Source organism: Leptonychotes weddellii, chromosome 12, assembly GCF_054177405.1.
Source record: "Leptonychotes weddellii isolate Sample4059 chromosome 12, ASM5417740v2, whole genome shotgun sequence".
Taxonomy (NCBI): Eukaryota; Metazoa; Chordata; class Mammalia; order Carnivora; family Phocidae; genus Leptonychotes; species Leptonychotes weddellii.
In genome coordinates, this window is record NC_138380.1 from 11,674,360 (window position 1) to 11,691,537 (window position 17,178).

Sequence of the window (17,178 nt, forward strand, 5' to 3'; positions counted from 1 at the left end):
TCTCTTTCTTCTTCTTCTGGGATCCCAATTATTCTAATGTTGTTTCACTTTATGGTATCACGTATCTCTCAAATTCTCCCCTCGTGATCCAGTAGTTGTTTATCTCTCTTTTTCTCAGCTTCTTTATTCTCCATCATTTGGTCTTCTATCTCACTAATTCTCTCTTCTGCCTCGTTTATCCTAGCAGTTAGAGCCTCCGTTTTTTATTGCACCTCATTAATAGCCTTTTTGATTTTGACTTGGTTAGATTTCAGTTCTTTTATTTCTCCAGAAAGGGTTTCTCTAGTATCTTCCATGCTTTTTTCAAGCCCAGCTAGTATCTTTATAATCGTCATTCTGAACTCTAGTTTCGACATCTTACTAATGTCCCTATTGATTAGGTCCCTGGCAGTCGGTACTGCCTCTTGTTCTTATTTTTGAGGTGATTTTTCCTGTCTTGTCATTTTGCCCAGAGGAGAATAGATGAATGAGAGAACAAAATGCTAACTGGGTAACAACAACCCTAGAAAAATATACACTAAACAAGTCAGAAGAGACCTGAAACTTCCAGAAAGTGGTCGCTTTTCTGTTCATAGAATTGCTACTATTCTTTTCTTACAATCTCCTCTTGAGTTTGTAGGTGTTCTGAATGGTTTGATAACTATCTAGCTGAATTCCTGGGACCAGACGAAATTTAGGTCTCCTACTCCTCTGCCATCTTGCTCCTCCTCTCACCTAGATAGGGTCTTTAGGAGGTAGGAGTTTAAATAAAGTCGTAAGGATGAGGCCCTAATCCAATAGGACTGGTGGCCTCATAAAAAGAAGAAGAGGAGGAGGTCTCTGTCTCCACCCCCCTCGATCTCTCTTTTCTCTTGGCCACAGAAGAAAGGCCATTGAGGACAAAAACAGCCAGGAAGAGAGCCCTTATGAGGAACCTAACTGACCAGCACTTCAATCTGGGACTTCCATTCTCCAGAGCCATAAGAAAATAAGGTTTTGTTGTTTACCCCACCCGGTATATGATATTTTGTTGCAGCACCTGGGAGACTAATACAAAGAGGAGTCATCTCATAAAAGAGAGAAACATGGATAGTCTTTGGAGGGTGCCAGAGAATTTCAAGGGGAGAAAAGCTTATTTATTTACCTCTCTCTTTCTCTCTCCCTCTCTCTCTCACACACACACACACACACACACCCAGGCTCACCACAGCATAGCCCGGGCTTACCCGGCTAACCCCCAACTCCAGCCTGGCATCGAGGAACCATCTTCCCAAAGAGAGCCTCACGGGTATGAATTTCCATTCCTCCACCCCCTTCCACAGAGGCAGGCCTTGCAAGCACCCCACTTGGGGAAGGAGATTACTTGCCAACAAAGGCCTTTGCTTAGAGGCGTGGCCAGGGCACCTCCCTGTGGGAACTCACACAGTCTGCAGGAGCTGACAGAGACACAGAAAGAAGCTCATTCAGAACAAGCCAGCAAGCCTTTGTCAAGTGTACAATTTCCTGTGTGCCAAGCAGCTAAAACTCACTGGGAGGAGCCCTCTTCTAGAAGGGAATAAAAATAGTTCCTGCCAGAGAGAATCCTCCACCCAAGGCCTCTGTGGTCATTTAACCCCACTGCAGCTGACCCCCACGGTGCAGCATGAACAGCAATCAGAGCTCCACAAACAGCCAGAGGACCTTGGAAATGTAAAATGCTCAAAAAGAACCTATTTCAGGGGCGCTTGGGTGGCTCAGTCGTTAAGCACCTGCCTTCAGCTCAGGTCATGATCCCAGGGTCCTGGGATCTAGCCCCACATCAGGCTCCCTGCTCCGCGGGGAGCCTGCTTCTCCCTCTCCCCCTCCCCTGCTTGTGTTCCCTCTCTTGCTGGGTCTCTCTCTGTCAAATAAATAAATAAAATCTTTAAAAAAAAAAAAAGAACCTATTTTAAGGGTATAATTAGATAAGTACTCCAAAATGAAGGTTCAAATATTTACACTGAAATACTATTTGTAATAGGATTCACAAATGTCCAACAACAGGGGTTAGATGAATAAATCATAATAGTCATTCAATGGAATGATAAGAAGCCATTAAAAATAGCATTTTAAAGGAGTATTTAAGGGGACACCTGGCGGGCTCAGTAGGAAGAGCATGTGACTCTTGATCTTGGGGTTGTGAGTTTGAGCCCCACGTGGGGTGTAGAAGTTACTTAAATAAAACTTTAAAAAATAAATAAAGGAGTTTTTAAGGATGTAGAAGAACACTCAAGAGATGCCAGTAGGCGCAAAGAGTAGGATATAAAACTGTATGATCCAAATTTTATAAAGAAAAATCAGTAAGAAAGAAATACACCAAAATGTTAGGATTATTTCTTGATTATTTTCTCTTTAAAGGGTTTTGTATTTCTGGAGTGCCTGGGTGGCTCAGTTGTTTAAGCATCTGCTTTTGGCTAAGGTTGTGATCCCAGGATCTTGGGACTGAACCCAGCTGTCAAGCCCTGGGTCAGGCTCCTGCTCAGTGGGGAGTCTGCTTCTCCCTCTTCCTATGCCCCTCCCCCCACTCTGCTCTCTCTCTCTCCCTCTCTCTCTTTCCTTTCTCTCTCAAATAAATAAAATCTTTTTAAAAATAAAGTGGTTTGTATTTTCTAGATTTTATATAATGAGCATGTATTACTTGTCTAAAAACAATAGCTATATTAAGATAATAAAGTCACTCATGCTCAAACTTTTATGTGTATGATTTATTCTCCCATGCAGCCAGGCTTCCCTAGGTTCCAACTGAACAAATTCATTCAAAAGCACAAATTCATGAAAGAATCACTGACATCCAAAATTAAAAGTGTTCTCCTTAGAGATAATTCTGCCTCTAAGGGCTTTGAACTGTATATTTTTGCCTTACTCTTTTTGACAGTGAAGATTCTTTTCAGGAGGAAAAAAAATGTCATGGTTTTTCCAGGGTTCTCTGCTCATTGCTTTAAATGTTCCATCTTGTATGACATGTGCAAGCAAAAAGCCATCGCCTCCCTCAACTGGATCATTATGTTTTGATCTGACAGGCATGCACTATAAAGAAGCACAGATGTGGTACAGGACTTTAAATGGTTTTGCCAAGTTTACAAGGTTGACTGTGGAGCGACCTGACAGGTGGGGCTCTAACCTGAGCCAAGTGGGAGTGGTAGAGAGGGTGAGTCACCACCCAGAACTAGAATTACAAGAACAGAATGTAGAATCAAGATAATGGGACCCAAAATGTCCACAAAATGAGAGAGAACAAATAGCCAGAGAAGAAGCAGGAACTGTGGACTAAAAGCAAGTTTCTGGAGCAGGGCAAGGGTAGTCCTATCAGGAAAACCTCTAGAATCAACTCAGATAACTGGAAGGAGGTCAGGTCAGAAGAAAAGCTATGAGCATCAAGTCCCCATTTGTTGGTTGCCTATTTCGTGCCAGACATTGCACGAAGGACTTTTGACTTAATCATCATGACAATTCCATAAGCCAGTATTATCCACATTTATTAGATGAAGGGAGCCACTCAGAGAATGACTTGCCAAAGTTCACCCAACTGGTAAATATTGGGGCAGGGATTTAAATCTAGATAGAGCTAACTCCAAATGCCAATCTTTTGGCACTGCGAATCTGCCACAGACCTGAGCCAAAGTCAGATGCTTAACCAACTGAGCTACCCAGGCACCCAAAGCATCTGACTCTTGATTTCAGCTCAGGTCATGATCTCAGGGTCATGAGATTGAGCCTCGAGTTGGGCTCTGCACTGGGCATGCAGCGTGCTTAAGATTCTCTCTCTCTCTCCCTCTGCCCTTCCCCCACCCCACCCCCACCCCTCGGCTCACTCTCGTACTCTCTCTCTCTCTCTCTCAAAATAATAATAATAATATTCCTGACAGTCAACCAACCTAAGAGGAAATAATCTGAGGTAGTAAGATGCACGGCAGTGCATATGACAATAAGTCCATCTGAAGTCAAATTTCCAAATTGGAAAACCTCTTTCTAGGGACCAGACGGGGCTGACAGACAGTTCAAGGAAAATAAAGTTGGTTTAGGCTTTAACAAAACCATATAGCCCTATTTGTAAATCTGAAGAAAAAAAAAAAAACTAGATTGCTCAGAGTCAATACTATAAACACCTGTATTTTGAATCTTCAGCATTGTAGTCAAGTCTGTGTGTGCATGTGTATGACTGACTTGTATAAGATCACTTGCTTAGGATGACGTTAAAATTGACCTCAAAAAGAAACTGATCTCTCTCCATTGATGACAGCAATTACCAGGGTTTATACAAAATGAGACTATGGGGAAGAGGTGGGGACAGGATTCTATGCTGCTCTGTTGTCTACATTTTGCCTGCAGTTTGGAAACACCAAATCTGGCCACTTGAGCACTCTATCAGGGGAAGTTCATTCCAGGTCCCAATATTACCCCCATCAGCAGGGCACTGGAAGACTTGTGACCTTATTCCCTTTAGCTGTGATCTTTTAAGAAGAGTTTCTAGTAGTGGACTCTTGCCAAATCAATAAAAGTTTTTGGTTTTTCTGTTTTGTTTTGTTTTTGCGAGAGAGAGAGCAAGGGTAAGAGGGGCAGAGGGAGAGAGAGAGAGAGAAAATATCTTTTTTTTTTTTTAAAGATTTTATTTATTTATTTGACAGAGAGACACAGTGAGAGAGGGAACACAAGCAGGGGGAGTAGGAGAGGGAGAAGCAGACTTCCCACCAAGCAGGGAGCCGGATGTGGGGCTCGATCCCAGGACCCCGGGATCATGACCTGAGCCGAAGGCAGACGCTTAACGACTGAGCCACCCAGGCGCCCTGAGAGAGAGAGAGAGAGAGAGAGAATCTTAAGCAGGCTCCCCACTGAGTGTGGAGCCCAGACGTGGGGCTCGATTTCACCACCCTGAGATCAGAACCTGAGCTAAAATTCAGAATTGGCTGCTTACCCCATTGAGTCACTGAGGCACCCTACCAATAAAGGTTTTTAAAGTCATGGTTAGTGCTCTTTTCTAGAAAATTTTACAGAAAACTTAGAAGCAAAAAGAAAATAAAACTCATCTGTCAGAATTTTGCTGTATAGACTTTATATGGATGTACAAAATAGTTATTTACAAGTAGATATATACAAAAATCATTCTCCATGTACTATTTTGTCAAATGCTTTCTCTACATGTACTGATATGATCAGATGATTTTTCATATGGAATAAATCCCACGTGAATGTGGTATGTACTTCGTTTTACATGTTGTCAGATTTGATTTGTTAATATATTGTCGAGGATTTTTTCATCAATGTTCATGAGAGATATCAGTCTGTAGTTTTCTCCTAAGTCTTTGTCTGGTCTTGGTATTAGGGAAATACTTGCCTCATAGACTAAGTTAGGAAGTGCTCCCTCTGCCTCTATTGCCTCAAAGAAATTGACATCACTTCTTTCTTAAATGTTTGGGAGAATTCACCAGTGAATCCATCTGGTGCTTTCTGTTTTGGAAGGTTATGAATCGCAGATTTAGTTTCTTTCATAGATAAAGGCAAAATCAGATTATCTCTTTCTTCTTGTATGAATTTTGATAGATTCAAGGATGTGGTCCATTTCATCTAGATTATCAAATTTGTAAACATAGAATTACTCAAATATTCCTTTAGTCTCCTTTTTTAAAAAAGATTTATGGGGCACCTGGGTGGCTCAGTCAGTTAAGTGTCTGCCTTCCACTCAGGTCATGATCCCAAGGTCCTGGGATTGAGCCCCACATCGGGCTCCCTGCTCAGTGGGGAGCCTGCTTCTCCCTCTCCCTCTGCTGCTCCCCCTACTTGTGCTTTTTCTCTGTCAAATAAATAAATAAAATGTTTTTTTAATTTAAAAATAAAATATTTATTTATTTATTTTTAAAGATTTTATTTATTTGACAGAGAGAGACAGCGAGAGAGAGAACACAAGCAGGGGGAGTGGGAGAGTTGAGAAGCAGGCTTCCCGCTGAGCAGGGAGCCCAATGCGGGGCTCGATTCCAGGGCCCTGGGATCATGACCCAAGCCGAAGGCAGACGCCCAACGACTGAGCCACCCAGGCACCCTATTTATTTATTTTAGAGAGAGAGAAAGAAAGTGTTGGGGGGGAGGGGCAAAGGGAGGAGGAGAAAGAATCTCAAGTGGATTCCAGGCAGAGCACAGAGCCTGACGCAGTGCTCAATCTCACCACCCTGAGATCATGACCTGAGCCAAAATCAAGAGTCGGATGTTTAACCGACCGAGGCACCCAAGTGCCCCTCCTTTATTCTCTTTTTAATATACATAGGGGATCAGTAGTAATGCCCCTCTTTCATTTCTGATATTAGTAATTTCTGTCTTCTCTCTTTTTCTCTTAGTTAGTTTGGCTAGAAGCTTATCTACTTTTATCGATCTTTTCAAAGAACTATTTTTTTATTTCATTCATTTCCTGTTTTCAATTTCACTGATTTCTGCTCTAATTTTATTTTCTTTCTTCTGCTTACTTTATATTTAATTTGTCCTTTTTTCTTAGTTTCCTAAAATAGAAGCTTAGATTATTGATTTTAGATTATTTTGCTTTTCTAACATATGCATTCAATGCTATACATTTTCTTCTAAGCAGTGCTTCTACTACATACTACAAATTTCAAAATGTTATATTTTCAGTTTCATTTAGTTCAAAATATTCTTAATTTCTTATAAGACTTCTTTGACCCATGTGTTATTGAGAAGTACATCATTTAACCTCCAAGCATTTCAGGATTTCCCAGCTATCTTTTGGTTACTGATTTCTAGTTTAATTCCTTTGTGGACTGAGCACAGACACTGTATGATGTCTGAGTTTTTTATGGGTTAAGATGTTTCTGTGGCCCAGGATGTGGTCTATCATAGTGAGTGCTCTGTGTGACCTTGAGAAAAAAGTGTATTCTCCTGTGGTTAGATGAATAGTCTATATATGTCAATTATATCATGTTGACTGATGATGATGTTCATTTCAACTAAATCCTGACTGATTTTCTGCCAATTACTGATAGACGGGTGTTGAAGTCTCCAAGTATAATAGTGGATCCATCTGTTTCTTCTTGCAGCTCTAACAGTTTTTGCTGCACATATTTTGATGCTCTGTTGTTGGATATGTGTATGTACATTAAGGACTGTCATGTCTTCTTGGCAAATTGATCCCTTAATTATTATGTCTCACATTATCCCTGTTAATTTTCCTTGCTCTGAAATCTGCTTGTCTGAAATTAATATTATATTCCAGCTTTCTTTTGATTAGTGTTAGCATGGTATATCTTTTTCCATCTTTTTAAATCTGTCTTTACTTTTTTTAATATGTCTTTACTTTTAATGTATCTTTTCATCTGTCCACTTTATATTTAAAGTGGGTTTCTTGTAGACAACATGTAGTTGGGTCTTGTTTTTTTTTTAAGTCCATTCAGATTATCTTTTTATTTTTTTAAGATTTATTTATGTATTTATTTATTTGAGAGAGAGAGAGAGAACACAAGCAGGAAGGAGGGGCAGAGGAAGAGGGAGAGAGGACTCCCTGCTGAGCAGGGAGCCTGATGTGGGGCTCTATCCCAGGACCCCAAGATCATGACCTGAGCAGAAGGCAGAGGCTTATCCAACTGAGCCACCCAGGCACCCCCAGACTATCTGTTTTTTAATTGGTTATATTTAGACCACTGATGTTCAAAGTGATTATTGACATAATAAGATTATATTTACCATATTTGTTACTGTTTTCTATTAATTACCCTGTTTTATGTTTCTTTTTTGTTTTATTTTGTTTTCTGCTCTTTTTCTGTCTTTTGTGGTTTTATTTGAGCATTTTATATGATTCCATTTTCTCCAGTTTCTTAGTATATCAATTATACATGTTTTTTAACTTTTTTTTTTTAATGTTTGCCCTAGAGTTTACCATATATATTTACACCTAATCCAAGTCCACTTCCAAATAACACTATCCCACTGCATGGGTAATGCAAACATTATAACAGAGTATTCCCAATCCCTCCCTCCCATTCCATGTAACATTACTGGCATTCATTTTACTTATCCATAAACTATAATCACCATATGCATTGTTTCTACTTATTATTTTGGACAACTGTTATCTAATAGGTCAATTAAGAAAAAGAAAATAAAGGATTTACTTTACCTTTATTCCTTCTCTAATGTTCTTCCTTTCTTTATGTAGACCTGAGTTTCTAACCTATATCATTTTCTTTCTTCTAAAGAACTTTCTTTTTGGGTGTAGAGATTACTTAAAAAAATCATAGGGGCACCTGGGTGGCTCAGTCAATAAAGCATCTGAATCTTGGTTTCAGCTCAGGTCATGATCTCAGGGGTCGTTGAGTTGAGCCCCAGATTGGGGCTTGAAGATTCCCTCCCTCTGCCCTTCCCCTCACACACTCTCTCTCTCTCTCTCTCAAACAAATAAATAAGTCATTAAAAAAATCACACAAAAAATAATAACTTCTTTTTGGGGATAGTTCCTGAAGAAGCTCTTTTTTTTTTTTGAGGATTTTATTTTTAAGTGATTTCTACAGCCAATTTTGGGGCTTGAACTCACAACCCCAAGATCAAGAGTTGCATGCTCCAACAACTGAGCCAGCCAGGCGCCCCCTAAAGAACCTCTTTTAAAAAGAAGGTGTGTTGGGGTTCCTGGTTGGCTCAGTCAGTCAAGTGGCTGACTTCAGCTCAGGTCGTGATCTCATGGGTCCTGGGATGGTGCGCCACGTAGGGCTCCCTGCCCAGCAAGGGAGTCCGCTTCTCCCTCTGCCTCTCCTGCCACCCCCTGCCCCCACTCATACTCACTCTCTCTATCAAATAACTAAATAAAATCTTGTAAAAAAAGAAGAAGAAGAAGAAGGTTTGGTCTACTGGCAACAAGCTGGGTCTATTGGCAACAAATTCCCAACTGCTACTAAACAACCAACCATTGACTGGGCAAATTAACTCCTCTTTCCTTGGCTTACAGAAATGTGAAATCATCAAGTATTCTTTCTGCTCTGAAATTCTAGAATTCTTTTTTTTTTTTAAGATTTTATTTATTTATTTGACAGAGAGGGACACAGCGAAAGAGGGAACACAAGCAGGGGGAGTGGGAGAGGGAGAAGCAGGCTTCCCGCTGAGCAGGGAGCCCGATGAGGTGCTCGATCCTGGGACTCCAGGATCATGACCTGAGCCGAAGGCAGACACTTAACAACTGAGCCATCCAGGCGCCCCAATTTCTAGAATTCTAAGTAAAATTTTATACATTAAGTCAAACAGCTTACTTGGTAGGACGACTATTAATAGGAAACATAGAGGAAGTTTTGTTTAAAGCGAAAATTTTTTATTATATACATAATCACTCCCTCAAATAGTATTTTCATAAATCTTGCTTCTCAAATACCAGCTTCTCTTAAACTGAAACCCATTTAAATGTCTCCGCTTTTCCTGTTTCAGTAAGTACACAAAAATGTAAAATGTAAAGGTTAATAAATTGGGGACTTGAGGGAAAGATTAAATGTTTGTTTTAAAGTAAACAAGGAGCCAGAATATTTCCAATATTTTCATTTTGTTATAGTGGCTACCAAATGTATTTGTACCCAAAATTCACTCAGGAACATGGATATTAGATAGGAAGGCTTTTGAAGAAAAAATCTGACTCGATGAAATGGAAGGAAAATGAAATAAATTGCAGTTGGACAAATTAACACAGTAAGGCAATATAGTTAATCCTTGGCATTGGGGATTTAGCATTCAAGGTTTTGCTACTTTTTAATGATTCTAAAGTCTGCATCATGTAATAACAGATAATTTTGCCAAAACATTAATTTTCAGAATCCTGTGCCCCAGGCGGCTGGTGCATGATCCCAGCATCCGAATTCCATGCAGCTTCTTCTGTCCTTGCCTGATTGTTATGGATGTATACACGTTCATAAGCACTATGCTTATGGGAAGGCAATATATGCAACATGGCAATTAATCGTTAGGTATCTGTGGAGGTCTCTAGAAGTTCTCAAAAATCGCTAAGATTTACTGTATTTTGGGGGCACCTGGCTGGTTCAATCAGTAGAGCATGTGACTCTTAATCTCAGAGTCGTGAGTTCAGGCCCCATGTTGGGCATAGAGCCTACGTAAAAAAAAAATCCAGAAAATCCACTGGAAAAAAAAAGATTATTATATTTTATTTTTTTAAAGATCTTGTTTATTTATTTTAGAGAGAGAGAGAGCATGCAAGAGAGCAGGGGGAGGAGCAGAGGGAGAGGGAGAGAGAGAATCTTAAGCAGGTTTCACGCCCAGCACAGAGCCCCACATGGGGCTAGATCTCATGACCCTGAGATCATGACCTGAGTTGAAATCAAGAGTCCAATGCTTAACTGACTGAGCCACCCAGGCACCCCAAGATTACTATAGTTTAAAAAACAAGCAGATTTTTTAAGATAAAAAAAGAATTTTTTAAGAAGATTTTATTTATTGGGGTGCCTGGGTGGCTCAGTCTTAAGGTTAAGCATCTGCCTTTGGCTCAGGTCATGATCTCAGGGTCCTGGGATCAAGCCCCACACCTGTCTCCCTGCTCAGTGGGGAGCCTGCTTCTCCCTCTCCCTCTGCCCCTTCCCCCACCGCTTGTGCACACTCTCTCTCAAATAAATAAAACTTTTTATTTTTATTTTATTTATTTATTTGAGAGAGAGAGCCTGAGCATAGTTCCATAGTCTGTTAGATGCAACATCAGTTATGACTTCCTGTGCCAAGTGACAGAAACTCAAGTCAAACTGGCATGAGCAAAGGGTTTTGGTTTGTCATTGAAAAGTCTCAGGATGGGGGCACCTAGGTGGTTTAGTTGGTTAAGCATCCAACTCTTGATTTTGGCTCAGGTCCTAATATCAGGGTCTTGAGATCAAGCCCTACATTGAGCTCCACGCTAAGTGTGGAACCTGCTTGAGATTCTCTCCTCCTTCTGCCCCTCCCCCACCCCACTCACACACCCTCTCTCTCTCTCCCAAAATAAAAGTCTCAGGATGGTTTTCAGGCATGACTTGATCCAGGAACCCAGATGATATTATCAGGACGAAGTTTCTTTCCATCCCTAAGCTTCATTCTTTTTTTTTTTTTTAAAGATTTTATTTATTTATTTGACACAGAGAGAGAGAGAGCACAAGCAAGGGGAACAGCACGCAGGGGAGAAACAGGCTCCCCACTGAGCAAGGAACTCTATGTGGGGCTCGATCCCAGGACCCTGGGATCATGACCTGAGCCGAAGGCAGCCGCTTAACCAACTGAGCCACCCAGGCGCCCCCCTAAGCTTCATTCTCATGGTTCACACAGAGGCCCTCTGGGCTCTCATCCTCCCAGGTGGGATTCCAGCACAGAAGAAAGCACCTTTTCCTAATACCTCCTTATGAGTCCCTGAATTCACACTAATTGAATCAATTTGGATCACTGCCCACTCCTGATTAGTCAGGCCTGGGCCTTATGTTCCACCTCTGGAGAAAGAAAGGAGCCCCACCCAGTCCACAACCTATATGGATTAAGTCATGGAAGAACTGATTTGCCAAAGGAAAGTCAAGGTGCTCTAACCCAGAAGAAGAGTAAATGTATGACGGGTGACAAAAATGGTAGATGCTTCATATAAAACTGAAGTACCGTGTGGCTTCTGTGTGTGAGAGTTGGATCCTAAACAAATGCTCTCTGTTGGGAAAGCAAGGCAAGGCTGAGGGCTCTGGCAAAGGCAAGTGTTCTAGGCACTGTGGCAAAGTGTCATTGTTCCTTGACCTCCTCAAGAAAAACATACTAACACACCTTCGTATCTGTTGCCTCTCTACTTCAGAGATTTAACTATGAATATAATTGTCAGAGAAATCTGCTGTCAGTCCAGCATTGTGTGCCAGAAGGGATGACTGCACTTTTCACCAAGCCAGCCTTAAGCTCTTCTAAATTTATTCATTAATGCATTTATTTTTGTATTAATAGCAAGATCCAGGAGTGTCTTGGAGTACATGTTCATTTTTGCGCTCTATAAACGGTCAAATAAATTTTAGAAGGAAAAACTTGTTTATATTATTTGAATTTGACATCCCTTCCTCGACCAGGAAAACTTAACCTGGTGTGTGCATTTTTTTCTGAGAGTCCATTTGTATCTCAGGGGGGTCAATGACTCAAAGTGTGAAGAACCACTGGCCTAACCCCATGAACTGCAGGGCACCATTTTGCTCATTTCACTGGGAAGGCCATAGGGCAAGATAGTGGCATGCAGGGGCTGTGGAGACAGACTCGGAGTTAACCCAACTCTACTCTGACATTAGGCAAGTTACATAATCTCTCAGCCTCATTTCTTTCATCTGTAACGTAGAGATTAACTGCTACCTCAAAGGATTGTGGTAACAGTTAAACAAGAAAATTCATGTCAAGTATATAAATCAGTCATATATGTAGTAAGTGTTGAATATTTATTAATATTGTACCTATACAGATCTTCTTCAACTTAGGATGGCATTACATCACTATAAACCCTACTGAACATCACAGGTTAGCCTAGCCTACATTAAATGTGCTCAGAACACTTACATTAGCCTAAACTTGGGCAAAATCATCAAACTCAAGCCTAATTTATTTTTTTAAAGTTTTAAAACTCCAGTTAGTTAAAATACAGTGTAATATTAGTTTCAGGTGTACAATGCAGTGATTCAACACTTCCATACAACATCCGGTGCTCATCACAACAAGTGCACTCCTTAATTCCCATCACCTGTCTCACCCATCCCCCACCCACCTCCCCTCTGGTAATTATCAGTTCTCTATAGTTAAGAGTCTGTTTCTTGGTTTTCCTCTCTCTCTCTTTTTCCCTTTGCTCATTTGTTTTGTTTCTTAAGTTCAACATATGAGTGAAATCATATAGTATTTGTCTTCCTCTGACTGGCTTATTTCACTTAGCATAATACACTCTTGATCCATCCATGTCATTGAAAATGGCAAGATTTTGTTCTTTTTGATGGCTGAGTCATAGTCCATTGTATACATATACCACCTCGTCTTTATCCATTCATCAGTCAATGGACATTTGGGCTGTTTCCATAATTTGGCTCTTGTAGATAATGCTGCAATAAACATTGGGGTGCATGTGTCCCTTTGAATTAGTATTTTTGTTTTGGGGGGGTTTAAGATTTTATTTATTTGAGAGTGAGAGTGAGAGAGAGAGAAAGATCATAAGCAGGGGGTGAGGGGTAGAGGGAGAAGCAGACTCCCCACTGAGTAGGGAGCCAGACACAGGACTCAATCCCAGGACCCTGGGATCATGACCTGAGCCAAAGACAGACGATCAACCGACTGAGCCACCCAGGCACCCCTGAATTAGCATTTGAGTATTTTGGGGGTAAATACCTAGTAGTGTAACTTCTAGATCATAGGGTAGTTCTATTTTTAACTATTTGAGGAAACTCCATACTGTCTTCTACAGTGGCCACACCAGTTTGCATTCCCACCAACAGTGCATGAGTTTTCCCCTTTCTCCACATCCTCACCAACACCTGCTGTTTCTTGTGTTGTTGATTTTTGCCATTCTGACAGGTGTGAGGTGATATCTCATTGTGGTTTTGATTTGCATTTCCCTGATGATGAGTGATGTTGAGCATTTTTTCATGTGTCTGTTGGCCATCTGGATGTCTTCTTTGGAAAAAATGTCTATTCCATGTCTTCTGCCCATTTTTAATTGGATTATTTCATTTTGGGTGTGTTGAGTTGTATTAGTTCTTTATATATTTTGGATACTAACCCTGTGTTGGATATGTCATTTGCAAATATCTTCTCCCATTCTATAGGTCGCCTTTTAGTTTAACACAAGCCTAATTTATAATAAAGTGTTGAATATGTCATATAATTTATTGAATACCAAAGGTGAAAAACAGAATGACTGTATGGGTACAGAATAGTTTTAAATGTATCAGTTGTTGACCCTTGTGATTGCATGGCTTACTGGGAGCTGCAGCTGCCCAGCATCCAGAGAGGATCATCCTACATATCAGTAACCCAGGAAAAGACCCAAATCCAAAATTCCAAGTACAGTTTCCAATGAATGTGTGTCATTTTCGCACTATCATAAAGGTGAAAAATCTTAAGTTGGAGTCAGTCTGTATATACTTGGCTTCTGTGTTTCTCTTTCCTTAGTTTTCAAACTCTAGCTGTTACAATATAACTAAACCACAGTTCACCCAACTGGAAATGTGTCAATCACCCACCATATGTTTTTACATAATGAGGATTTATGCACCTGGAATTTGGGATTAAAAATTAACAAATAAAATATCTTTTATTTAATACAGTGTATACATCCCTGTGTGTGGAGGCTGTAATTAGATAACTTTACTAATAACTCATTTAATCCTCATAATAATTTTGTGAGGTAGATTCTATTATTACACTAACTTTATAGATGAGGAAAGGGAGGCAGAGAAAAGTTAAGTAACTTGCCTAAGTTTGCACAGCTAGTAAACATTAGATTTAGGATTTGAACCCTGAGAGTCTGATTCTAGAGTCCAGGTCCTTAACCACTTTGCCATTTGATTTTTTTTTAAGCAAAGTCTACACCCAACATGGGGCTCAAACTCAGGACCCCAAGATCAAGTCTTATGCTCTACCAACTGAGCCTACCAGGTGCTCCTGCCATTTAATTTCCATCTTTGCTGTTCGGTTGATAGAGAAAGAAATGTTAAAAGAGAAAAATAATTATCAATTTCTCACATTTATTAAGCACCTACTGTGCTGGGACTTTCACACCTACTTACTTCAATACTTTAATCACCATGAGTACTATTTAAGAACAATCATAAAAAGATTTTTATAGAGCACTTAAATACCAGAAATTACTTCATTTAATCCTCTAACAGCCCTACAAAGTAGATGCTATTATTATTGCCATTTTACAGATGAAGAAAGTGAAGTTTTAAAAGCTTAAGTAACAGGTGCCTGTGTGGCTCAGTCGTTAAGCACCTGCCTTTGGCTCAGGTCATGATCCCAGGGTCCTGGGATAGAGCCCTGCATTGAGCCCCGCATCGGGCTCCCTGCTCTGCGGGGAGCCTGCTTCTCGCTCTCCCGCTCCCCCTGCTTGTGTTCCCTCTCTTCACTGTGTCTCTCTCTGTCAAATAAATAATAAAATCTTAAAAAAAAAAAAAAAAAAAAAGCTTAAGTAACTCGCCAAACATCGTGTGAGTAGTAAGTAGTGAAGCTGGGCTTCAAACCCAGGTTGTCTGGCTCTTAAACTCTTATGTTTAACCACAGTACTTTCCAATCTCCCTGACTCTGTGGTGTAGGTATTATGTTGCTATTATTATTAATAAATCACATAAATATTTATTCAAAATCCATTCAGTGGATACTGACCACTGACACCATTATCTATCACTTCGAAGATGGGAAAACGAAGCCACAAACTATATAGATCCTCAGCTGCCCCAGAGAAGGGGCACGTCTACTTACTGGGAAAGCTAACTACAGACAAATTTGTGAAGCAAATGCATGTTTCCTTTGGGGTTTCCAAACTCTCTTGCAAACATTTTCTCTCATCCTAGTGACGCTAATGCCCCATGGTACTATTGGAAAATAATACATTCTCTCCAAATTATTACAACTCAGTTAAGAACTCAAAATGGGTTAGAGAGGATATGATGCAATATAAATGTGGAGTTCTAAGAATGCTAATGCTGACAGTGGGCAGTTCAAAGGCAGGATGTTTCCATTAAATAAGAATTTCCAACATTCTGATGTGTAGCCAAGGATGAACTCCTGCCCCCCAGGGCAAAAGAGTGGAGAAACTGGGAACTTTGAGAGAACTTTTGGATTCAGAAATTTTAAAATATAGAAAACATTTTAAGAGCAAACAACTCAGGGAGTCTGATCTGATGGTAATAGGTGTCCAAAACAGAGGTTAATTTATGGAATTCCTGTTGACCAAGTCCAGCAACATTAAGATTGTGGTAACTCTGAGGAGGGTATGTTAGACCTTAAATCGATAGGAATGACTAATAGCAAACACTATGTAGTTCACATATTCTCTTTGTTAGTCCTCACAATTTCCTTGCTAAGTAGCCATTACCAACCTATTTTACTGTTAAGGAAAATGGCTAAAAGTGTATCTAGGTCTCTCTGGCAGGTGAGATAGGATTCACACCTAGTTCTATGTGATTCCAAAGACCACTTTTTTTTCTAACCATGCTTCCCCCTAAGCAGAAAGAGTTTGCCTCTCCTAGGATCACAAAATCTACCTCAATTGTGGGATACAAAGATGAATCACCAAAAGCCAGGGTGAGAGGAGTCAGTCAGGACAGAAGAGACTGGACCAACCTTACCATGAGAGTGTGTGTCTGTAATTTACACAGGGTATCATGCCCCTTAAAAAGAGCCTTTTAAATGGTCCATTGACCATTCTAGGCTGTGTTGCTTTCTGGAGCACTGCCTCCTTCCCCCAAAAGTCATCATTTCTTTAAAATGCATATTAGAAAAGAAAAAAGGTTGAAAATCAATGTGCTAAGCATCCACATTAATAAGTTAGAAAAAAAATTCCAGCAAATTCAGCCCAAATAGAAAAGAAAGAAGATAATCAAGACTTGGAAAAAATAAAATAGAAAACATATGGTAGAGAAGATTACCTAAGCCAAAAATTGGTTCTTTGAAAACTGATAACCCATGGCCTACTATGATAATAAATATTAAAATTTAGGTTACATAGACAACTTTGTAGAAAATATACAACTTATCGAAACTGAATAAGAATAAAGAAAAACCCAGAGTCCCACATCAGATGGTCAGTGAGTGAAATTTCAAAGAATAACTTAAGAATAATGACAATCAAAAAAAGGAATCTGTAATTTAAAACTTTTCCACAAAGAGAACCCCAGGCCCAGATGACCTCACCAGCAAATTCTACCAAACATCTGTAGAAGAAATAACGCCAATCTCAAAACTCTTCCAGGGAATAGAGAAAGAGGAAACAAACTCTGTGTTGTATTATGAGCTACCATAACTTGACACCAAAACCTCCCATACATTTTAAGAAGAAAAAGTATAGTCTAATTACACTCATCAATATAGACACAGTTATTTTTTAAAAAAAATAGGCTCCACGCTGAGTGTGGCTTGAACTCATGACCCTGAGATCAAGACCTAAGCTGAGATCAAAAGTCATACACTTAACCAACTGAGCCACCCAGGCACTCCTATAGATACAAAATTCTTTTTTTTTTTTTT

The 17,178-nt window shown here is 40.0% G+C and overlaps 1 long non-coding RNA gene across 1 annotated transcript in view; it reads right to left on the bottom strand.

Moving 5' to 3' along the window:
• The window catches only part of LOC145716391 (uncharacterized), a 31,072-nt gene that overhangs the window by 3,815 nt on the left and 10,079 nt on the right, over nt 1–17,178 (bottom strand). The window lies entirely within an intron of this gene.